This window comes from Hemibagrus wyckioides, linkage group LG16 (assembly GCF_019097595.1).
Source record: "Hemibagrus wyckioides isolate EC202008001 linkage group LG16, SWU_Hwy_1.0, whole genome shotgun sequence".
NCBI lineage: Eukaryota > Metazoa > Chordata > Actinopteri > Siluriformes > Bagridae > Hemibagrus > Hemibagrus wyckioides.
The window spans coordinates 3,228,044-3,239,723 of NC_080725.1; positions in this window are offsets into that span (position 1 = coordinate 3,228,044).

Sequence of the window (11,680 nt, forward strand, 5' to 3'; positions counted from 1 at the left end):
CCCCCCCCCCAAAAAAACACAAAAAACTACAGGTCTTTAGCAAAGCTTTCCTTTTAATTGACAGGGCACACTGGCTAGATGCGAATGTGATTAGGGGCAGAGTGGTGTAAATGCAGGTCATATGTTGAGTGCTGCTGTGTTAATCTACACCATTCACATACCGTCAGAGCCGTACGTATCATTCGTTAAACAGTGAATGTGAGATACTCTAGAGATTCTAGAGACCCCAAGATATAAATTTAACCATTTCTTTGCTCGCGCCGTCTATATTTCTGTTCCTGTTGTTCTCGCTGCACCAGTCCCCTTGAGCAGCAGTTTGCCTGTGAGTGCCGCAAGCCATACTCGGCAGACAATAGCTGCAATCAGCCGCCCTTCGCGAGCCGCAGGCTCTGATCCGGTTTCCTCCACACAAAAACGAGAGCAATTTAGTCAAACAACAGCATTCCAAGGAAAGCATTCCGTGGCTGCATTCAGCTCCAATGATTGGCCGATGCAGTTGCGAGCTCTCGAAAAAAGCACAAGAGTAAAACAGAGCACGCCGCCATCTCGCTTCAGCCCCAACATGGCTGCTTCTTCCATGGCTGTCAAATTGGACATGCTCTGGGTTCTGAACATCAACAAAATGACGAGGCTGAACAAGGCTCATTCTTTCTTTGAGACCGCTCACATTAGAGCCAAAACCAGTCAGCGTCAATCGTGACATTATGTCGGATGACAAATGTCAGACGCTCACGTACCTGCAGTCGGCCGGTGTATAGATTTTTATAACTCTTAAAATGAGCCGCCATGCAAACAAACATCTGCAGTGGCTATGCGCTTTTGAATAAGGCAGAAATACAGCAGTACTGTATGAGTCAGGCCTTATGTGACATCACAAACAGCTTGCCATTTTCACGCTCGAGCTGCACTCATTTTCAATCAAATGGCTTTGAAACGCTTCAGTGATCAGCCTCAGCTGCAGGAGAGACACTGCATTTTCTCGCCTTTTGGAATTATTTGAGATAGACCACCTAAAGTCAAGGGAGTGAATAATAAAGCCTATTACATATAATACTCCTCCTGCTGTGCTGTAGAGCTTTACTGTCCAGCTTGTCAGATAACCCGATATGCTTGCGGAATGTATTTTTTTTATAGAATGTGCTCATTTCAGAATTCATGAGCCGTTTGTTTTGACCGTCCCAACACACTGCAAAAGGGTCTGTCACTGTAAATAGCGTCTGTGTTGCCGGCTGCTCATAACAGCAATAATAATGAGGCATGAGATGATATGATGAATGGTCAAAACCAACAAACAGTCTGATAAAGGAAGAGTAATGGCAACAGAGGAATGGAGGTGCAGACTGAGAGATGGATGGATATGAGCAGGTGACGAATGAAGAAAGTGCAAAGGGGAGAGCAGGTTGGGGGAACGAAAAAGAGAATTAGGCGCGTAAAAGCAATGATTGATGGGAAAGTGATGTTAAATGACAGGGAGGGCGGAAGGGAAAAGGTGGCACTTGCAATAAATCTGATTTGTGCTGCTGCTCTGCTGCTATGTGCCCACTCACTACGAAACACACATGTTCTATGGTCCCCCCTGACATCAACACGATGTGTGTGTGTGGGGTTTTTTTTTTTTTTTAGTTATCTTGCAAATGGACACTGTGGGAGGTTTTGGTGGTATACAGAGAAAGCCTGCTTTTTAATATTAATAAAGTTGAATGCTTCTTCTTCTGTATTTCTGGGCAGATAAATGAAGAGCAAAAGGAAGCAGGGAAGCATGAAGAGAAGTACAGTGTAGAGGCGGAGAGAGAGGAAGACATGTAGAAAAAGATGGACAATCACAATAGTTTACAATGGCATTTAAACTATTGTGGTGTATATATACTGCTTGCATAAAGACAAATGGACCGCTTAAAGGCTTTGCAGCAAGAGAGCCGTTTTTTGCAGTAGCTGGAGTTTCCATCCGGCGACACTGCAATTCCATTACATTTCTTACTCGTGTACATTTATTTTCCTGCTTTCCATTTCTCTCCTTCTTTCTTGTACACTTGCCCAAGCACACCACACACACACACACACCACACACACACACACAGACAATGTCCATCCCTTTTCATCTGCCCCAGGCACTTTGATAAAAGGCAGCAAAATGTTGAGGTTACAGTGTTCAAAGGATGAAAAGGGATGAGTGTCAGAAAAACCTCAGAAGAATTTACCACATTATCACTCTCTAACACACTCAGTCTCTCGCACACACATATACAAATGTACGCACAAATATGCCATTTCGAAACACACACACAAACTGGTCTTACTATATTCGTGGGGACCTTCTCTTGACATAAATAGTAAATAAAGCTAATTAATACCATGTCTACACCTAAACCTGACTCCAGCTATGACTTCAGTAACCAAAAAGAATTGGTTGTTGTTTTTCCTAATAAATGCTACTTTTTATTTAAAAATAACATTTTTATTTTATTTTTTTTTCATGGGGACCTGCAAAATGTCCCCTCAAGGATAAAACATCCACATTAAGATATAAAAACATGCCCTCCACAACAAATATATACTGGCGTTAACACAGAAAATGGGAAACAGAATGATCACAAGAAAAGGGTCACAATAAAGAACTTAGTTATACCAGCTGTCCTATACAGTAACCCATCTCCTGCTGGCAAAGGACTCAGATCAAACACAATCAAAAACAAAAGAACATACAAATGAATCGTCACATGAATGAAATTCAGTGGACACAAATGAGCAAGCACCTACACACACATCTAACAAATCCCTGTCTCCACACAAAACTACCTCTATTATTGTAATAAGCTCAAATGGTCTTATTCTGCCCTTTTTTCCTTACAATGAATGGCTAATGTGTGGCGTGAGGCAGCTGCAGGCTGGTAGACTATCATCTCTGCCCATTGCCGCAGCATGGATTACTCTTGTCCAATCTACATTTGCAGTCTTCGAGCAACACAATGCCAGGGACCATAATTAGAATACAGATAAAGCCTAGTTTCTGGCTACATTAAACCATCGAAAGGGGATTTTCCTGCTACAAATCCTTTTTTCAATTTAAGCCTGGGCTTAATCTGTGTCCACATTAGAACAAACTCTAGTGTTTATCTGAACAATGAAAACAGTGCTTGATTTGCGCTGTGCTCTATCCTCCTGAGCTTATAGATGTGGACTTCATTGTCTGTAAGAAGGTGTCGAAATAAAACAAAACAAAAAAACAACAACAATGGGAATCTTATATTTAGTGTCATGTGCCTAAACATTGCTTTATAACCTTCTGAATGTTGATGTATGAGAGCTGTGCAAATATTTGAAACACAGTGACGGGATGACTGAACTAATCCTTTTTAAAACCATGGTAGATAAATGAAAAGGGCCCACTGTGATGTTTATCATCAGACAGAGAGGGGGCCGTGTGGCTCAGTTAGATATGCTAAAAGTCAAACATAGTAATAATGATGGCAATCTTTTGTTAACTAAACATTTCACTCTTGTATTTACTTCGTGTGCTTAATCTCGCTGCTCCAGTGTTATTCATTGCTTATATCCCTTTCTCTCTTTGCTTTCTTTCTTTCTCCACCTGTCCCACATTCCCTGAATGGAAATAAGCCCAATTTAGCTCATTGCTAATGGCTGCTGTGCCGACCGCCATACACCTAATAGCACTCAATCTATTCCTTCACTTGAAGGCAGTAATTAAGTCTCCATTGCGCAGGGCAAATTTGCACACCAAAACCCCCACTTTTTAACAATTAAAAGCATTTTGCTCATACAATGTAGCTTTTAATTACTATACACCAGGAGGGTGATGGAGGACTCTACACAGCAGCTGGTGACGATGTAAAGAAACATTCTGAAGTGCTTAAAAAGCACTGGCGTGCGTGTGTGTGTGTGTGTGTTTGGTTTTGGGAGGGGGTTATAAATCAGAGTCAAAATGTGATGAGCACATTTTATTGACTCACCCTGAAAAGCATATTCCATCTCTCATGCAGTATATTATTTTCCCCCATAAAGAAGACATTACTTTTCTCATAGCATAGCATGTTCTAGTCAGATCAGTGTGGTCTCTAATTTAGACTGGATATAAACTGAATACATTTTCAATTCTATCCCCCAAAACCAATATGCTTGGTTCTACAATCCATTACAATGACTTTAATTGATATCTTCTGGTATATATGAGACATGTGAGCCAAGTTCAATTTCATCGCCATTATAATGCAAGCAGTAGCTTTTCCCAGTTCAAAAGAAGTGTATTATTACATTGTCATGCAACCCCTTTCACATTTCGGCTCCTTCAGAGAGCTTTTTATTTGTGCCATTACATGCAAAACAGCCATGCCGTGTTTAATTCTCGATTCATGGAACTTCGAGTAAGTTTAATTCCTACCTTTGTCCCAGACGTTGAAACAGTTTGGACCTGAAGACAATGAAGGATGTCATGAGACCGTTTTAATTCATTAAAGGGAAAAACAATCGTACAGAACACAAGCATTACGGTGCATGAGTCATGGAAGCTCAATTATCAAAACGGTTTAAAACTTTAAAACTTTAAGGTTTTAAAGCATGAATTAAATATCAGAGTAAGAAAGACAAGATTTGGAGAGGTTTAATGATGAATTTTGTGTCTTTATGTGTTTAGTTCTGGACAATACAAATGGGGACAAATTCAAGAAGGTAAAAAGACAATATTAAGTAGGTCAGAACAGCTCTAATGTGCCTTGGTATTGGTTCTGGTGCTGTACTGGAGGGATGAACACCATATTCCCTCATTGGGTTGGTGGAAAGCACAAAATCTCCCATAGGAGCCCTAATGTACATACACTCCTATCAGGACAGAAATGTTTCATCATAGGGTTAGTCACAATAACTTTGTATTCATTTTTAGTGACCATCCTTTGCACAAGTGGACGCAAACCATGCCAGCAAAATCCAAAATGGACCAGAACCTTGGTCCAGAATAGAAATTTGCCTACATCTACACTATAAGAGAATCATGCTCATCCCAGATTATACAAGGATTGTGAGGGGAAGCTGTACAGGAGGGAATTTAAAATAATTGTATTGCCACATAGGTGATAACACATATACACACATATAGAGCACACTGTCCATTCGTTCTACCCAAACTCCCAAGGCTACCATTGTATCTCCACATAGCGTGTAAATGCAGCTGATAGCCCTGCCACATAAGAGACAGGCCACGCAGAAGCAACATGGGAAGTTGGTTATTATTGTTATCATCATAACTATCATCATTATCAGCCTCGGCAGCAGCAGGTACCCTTCATCTGGGAGTGATGCGTCATACGCCTGGGTCGAAACCGTGAAGTGCCAGGAAGCGACCTGCACTGAATGTAAAATACAAAAAGGGTTGGGGGGGTGTATGGTGGGGGGGGGGGCTTGAATCACTCTGGCACGCTTTCAATTTCTCCCTCTCCACCCCTCCTTCTCACTCTTTCTTTCGCCTTTCTGCTCAATTTTCTCTCTAGTCACAAAAATATGTTTCTCTTGCTAGCCCTATCCCAATCTTTTTCCATTTCTGCCACACCATCATTGATCTTGGTCACTTTCATCTGTTTCGTTTTTCACTGCATGTCCTTTCTGATGTATTTACAATTCCTTTCTCATTCGCACACCGTCTCACGGACATATACACTCACACACACACACACACCCCGCTCGCAAAGTCTCCACGTCATACAACAACATCATCACATTGCTACGAGACTGCAACATCACTACGTATCACTTTTCCCACTAGCTGTGGGATGCATGTCTTTCTATTTTCGGAGACAAAGGAATGGCACCTTTCGCTCTTTGAGAAACGCCCCCCCTTGCCATCCCTCCCCCACTATGCAAAATCTGAACCCCCACAAAGAGTTTATCCACGTTTTCCAGAAGCTGACATCTCCTCTTATCTCCCCTTGGCAAATACGGCGCAGCTAAAAACAATTTTCCTCTTATTTGTCTTGTTATTATGGACCCCTCCTACTCCCCCCATCCCACTGCCTGCAGCTCAGCACAAAGACTGTCACAGTGCATTAACCCGTCAGATAGCAGCGGCAACTGGATGCTGCCGTCAAGTAGCTTTTGCAACCTCCTGCTCGAGTAACTCCATATTTCCACACAAAGAGACTTTACGTTGTAATCCATTCAAGAATTACGAGCATTTTAATAAAACCACATTGTCTCTTTTCATTGTCATTTTATACACACTAGTCAAATCAGTGTACTGTGGCAAAAATAAATAAATAAATAAAAGCTGTGGCATAGTAAAATAAAATCTGTGGTTTGGTTTGATCTGTGACATGCATCATTTGCAGTATGGCTAACAATACCTTCTGTAACAAATACAGGCGCCTGCTTTCATTCAGGAAAAAAAATATGCCTTACTCCAAGCCCTGTGCAATTTTCTAAACAGTATACATGACTGGGCACTTTAGACAGCATGACTGATGTGGGGGGTAAGGCAATGGGTTCATTTTTTTTCCAGGGTTAATCGGGTTAAGCAACATTTTGTCATATGTGCTTCAGATAAATCCCGATTAATCTCGTTTTTTCTGCCTTTCTAATCCAACCTTATCTCCGAATATTATCTAGAGGGCTGTTAGATCATTCTTTACTGCTACCTATCAAACTATAAAAAGGAGTGATGCCAGTAATGAGGTCTTCATTCGACTGATTTATTACAATGTCCAAAGGTATTAAAAACACTATACACTATAATGACCTACGAGCCAATTAGAGCGGTGTAGACACGATGATGAAGACTGGTGTGGTTAAGATCTCTATAACTGGGACATATTTTTTTAATTAGAAACCTGCAGTATATATATACAGTGAATTTGTTGGATATACAGAAACAGGATAAAGATTAATGAAGTGTAATTATAATTATAATCAAGCTTTCAAATAGCATTTTCTACATGATCTGAAAGCAAATGTGATTTACAAAAGACATATAGAATAAAAAAAAAGTGTACTTTTAGGATGAGGTCTTTTTGTGCTGAAGCCTTTCTTAAACGCTTAAGAAAATAAATTGCTTTTTTGTTTTAAGGATTTCGATACAGAGACACTGGGTAGCTCCATTAGAGGCCACAGGGAGCTGGGAGGTGTGGACACAGGAAGGAAGGACAATGGAGGTTATCTCACACACACACACACACACACACAGATATAAACAGACTCAATTCTTCTTGGCATGGATTCCACAAGATGTTGGAAACATTCCTTTGAGACTGACTCTGATCCATGTTGACATGATTGCATCACAAAATCCCTGCAGATTTATTTTCTTTCAAGCTGTGAATCTTCTGTTCTACCACATCCTAAAGCTGTTCTACTGGATTTGGATCCAGTGACTGGGAAAGCCACTGAAGGACACTGAGCTCATCGTCACGTTGGAAGTAGCCATTAGAAGTAGGGAATTTGTGGCCATGAAGGGATGCACATGGTCAGCAACTATACCCAAATACGCTGTGGCATTCCAGTGATGATTGATTGATATAAACAAGCCCAAATTGTACAAAGAAAATATTCCCCACACCATTACACCATCTCCACCAGCCTGGACAGCCCAGGAGATTAACAGTTTTTCAAAATACTCAAACCAGCTTAGAAAGAAAAGTAACTCAGATCATGTTTTTTTTTATCCATTCTGATGTTTGATGTGAACATTAACTAAAGCTCTTTACCTGTATCCAGGGGCTAAAGTGTGCCATAATGGTCCCACACCGGCACCATAAGTAACCTAGAGAGGGTAAAAATTGCTGCTTTCTGCTTTGTACTGCAGCAGGAAGCAAACTTGGTCATCAAAGTGTGACACACACAGCAAGAAGAAGAGTTTATGACCAAAACAAAGCTGTTCACCAAGGATGTGCTGTTTGGTGAAAATCACATAAATACATAAGGTGTCCATTTGTCTAATGTTACCAACATTAAAAGCCACTGTTTTGGGAATAATTACATGAGATGGAATGGTTTTAACAAAGGTTTTTCTCCTATTCCCCTGGCCGAGGTAAGTTCAAATTCTCATCACAAGCTTGATGTTAATTTAACCTCACAATTATTTTAAGTAATCTTTAACATGTGCTGTTTTTCCGTTCAGGAACGCTTCATTACACCACATACGTGCACAAACACATTTGTGAAAATAATCGCAAATGCATAAAATTTGACTGATTCATTCTAATGATTATTCTTCTATTTTAATGATAATTATAATGATTACTCGCACTGTAACACTGGATAGAATTTTCATTAAGATTGAATTTTTTACAGGATCTATTACAAATCGATCTTTTAGATTAATAACAGATTATTAAACTGAGTGTAAATGTAGCTAATGAGAGGCGGCTAACGAGACTCAGTCATCATCCTCCTTAGAACATAGCAATGGTTTGTATCTTACCTGGATGGATGGTCATATCAGGTGACATGGAGGGAATCCACATCTGCCCCATGCAGACGCCACACTGGTTACCCCTATCAGGGTCTTCTTCTGTATGCACACTCTGTTGGTGAAGTTATATACTCATATGGGCTTTCATTCCACTGCTATTCTTCTGATACTCAACTGATCTTCTCTTTTCCTCCCACAGATATCTCAGCATGTCTGACAGATATCTTGTCATGGATGGCGACTCATCAACTGAAAATTCCAGCAAAACTGAGATCCCTGGAGCTGTATCCACATGTCAAGATCTTGTGGTCTCCCTAGATGATTCTCTGACCTAACTGTCTTCACCCTTGGGTAGTGCGGTGACAACATGGTCAATCAACTGTCCTCCACACCTCTAAACACTACTAAACTAAACTAGACTCCATTTTACCAGCACTCCGTTTTTTCGGTAGCTACAAAGAACCCTTGAAGAAATCTTTTTCCAAGAGTGCATTCCTGAATGATGGCCCATCCAAAATTTTGGACCCTCAAGGAAGGTTTAGAGTCAAGCAGGATGGGTTTCAGTTGATCCTTTGCAAACAAACTCATCTCTCTTCTCTTCTGTCCAGATAAGAAACATGGAATAATGTGTCAATCCCTTACAGCAAGAAAGAATAGACCAACAGATTTAATGCATTTTACTATTAAGATCTTTATTAGTTGTTTTCTTGCTAGCACTGATTTTATTTAATCAAAACAGGCCCTGATATTTCTCTAAGAAAGGCCCATATTTATAAAAAAAAGAAAAGAAAAAAGAAACCACTACAGATGTGTATAAAATCAATTCCTCACTTGTCCACTATTTACAATATAGACTGTAACACTAAATAGGGCATCAGTGAGGTAGACACTGGGCTAAATACATTTAACAATCACTAGCGAGCACTCTGGCATAAGTTGCTATATCAGAATCAATCAGAAATTACTTCAGTCACAATACAGAGAAGTATTAAAGCTGATTTTCTGTGTTAAATACACCAAAGCCATATACAGAATTACTGGTTCCAGTATCTCTCCTAATAAGTAAATAACAAACGGGAAATATTGTGGTGCAGATGTCACATGTATCAGTTGTACACTGGACTGATAGTATTAAGATAGTAAACTACAGAGGGAATATGAATCCTCTACTGGGTATTTGCATAACAACCCATTTAAAAACTCTGCACTCAATAATACACTACAGTAAATAGGGAGGAAACTGAGGTACAGCATAAGACTATTGGCCCCTTGAGTATTAAGAGATAAGAAGTATTCTGTAATGTTGCAGTTCTGCAGACTTTCGTAAATACATAAATAAATAAATAAACAAACAAACAAACAAACAAACAAATAAATGACTCATGCTCCGAATGTGACTCATCCAGCTTTTTCAGTCTATCCAGTCCTGGAACATCACAAATTAAACTGCGGGCGCACACAGCGAAGTAAATACATTGGTATTATTCAGTAAAATCATGGACCCTCCTCTTTCGCCTCTCTCATCGGACCTCAAACTGTGTAAAGCCATGCCATGTAAAAAGCATCTCACCTCCAACAACCTCTCAACACCAAGCTCAGTGTTACTCACACATTGTCATGCTTGTTAAAATCAAATGGCAAACTCATTTGACACTTGAACTGCATATATGTCCACAGGGGAAAATAAACAGAACTTTAATGTGTTAGAATATAGCTTAAGGCTGACATGTTGCAGGTTCTGAGTTTTAGCTGTTAAAGCACTGCTACAGTGCACTTGGATAACAGTTACATCGAGTCACTAGGTTAAAGCTACTGCTCCAGATATCCTTAACATTTGTACATATGTATATATTTCAGCATATATATATATATATATATATATATATATATATATATATATATATATATATATACCTATCAGGCATAATATTGAATAAGACTGATGATCTCCTCATCATGGCACCTGTTAGTGGGTGGGATATATTAGGCAGCAAGTGAACATTTTGTCCTCAAAGTTGATGTGTTAGAAGCAGGAAAAATGGACAAGCGTAAGGATTTGAGCGAGTTTGATGAAGGACCAAATTGTGATGGCTAGACCACTGGATCAGAGCATCTCCAAAACTGCAGCTCTTGTGGGGTGTTCCCGGTCTGCAGTGGTCAGTATCTATCAAAAGTGGTCCAAGGAAGGAACAGTAGTGAACCGGCGACAGGGTCATGGGCGGTCAAGGCTCATTGATGCACGTGGGGGCCCGTGTGAGCCGATCCAACAGACGAGCTACTGTTGCTCAAATTACTGAAGAATTTAATGCTGGTTCTGATAGAAAGGTGTCAGAATACACAGTGCATCACAGTTTGTTGCGTATGGGGCTCCATAGCCACAGACCAGCCAGGGTGCCCATGCTGACCCCTGTGCACTGCCAGAAGCGCCAACAATGGGTACGCAAGCATCAGAACTGGACCACAGAGCAATGGAAGAAGGTGGCCTGGTCGGATGAATCACGTTTTCTTTTACATCACTTGGATGGCCAGGTGCGTGTGTGTTGCTGAGGAACACATGGCACCAGGATGCACTATGGGAAGAAGGCAAGCCGGTGGAGGCAGTGTCATGCTTTGAGCAATGCTTTGCTGGAAAACCTTGGATTCTGCCATGGATGTGGATGTTACTTTTACATGTAACATTATTGCAGTTCATGTTCATGGAAACGGTATTCCCTGATGGCTGTGGTCTCTTTCAGCAGGATAATTCGCCATGCCACAAAGCAGAAATGGTCCAGGGATGGTTTGATGAGCACAACAACCAGTTTGAGATGTTGCCTCCAAATTCCCCAGATCTCAATCCAATCCTGAACAAACAAGTTCGATCCATGGAGGCCCCACCTTGAGGACTTAAATGATCTGCTGCTAACATCTTGGTGCCAGATACCACAGCACACACCTTCAGGGATCTAGTCCATGCCTCAACGGGTCAGGGCTGTTTTTGCAGTAATGGTGTACGTCTACATGCAACAAAATAAATTATGCATATACGTCAGGAGAATTTCTAAGCTGTGTGATGATGAGTAAGTGACAAATAACAGTAAGTCTGCATTAGTGACGGAAATTCTCGGAACTCCCAGCAGTAGCTTACTTAGAACTGCTGAAATACCTGGAAAAGCAATAGGGAATCAGTTGGTAAGACCGCAATAGACCATTCACTGTGAGTAGCCTATTTAATGACCGGTCCACATCAGTGCACATCTGTTGCTTTAAAAAGCAACCTAGAGTATAACA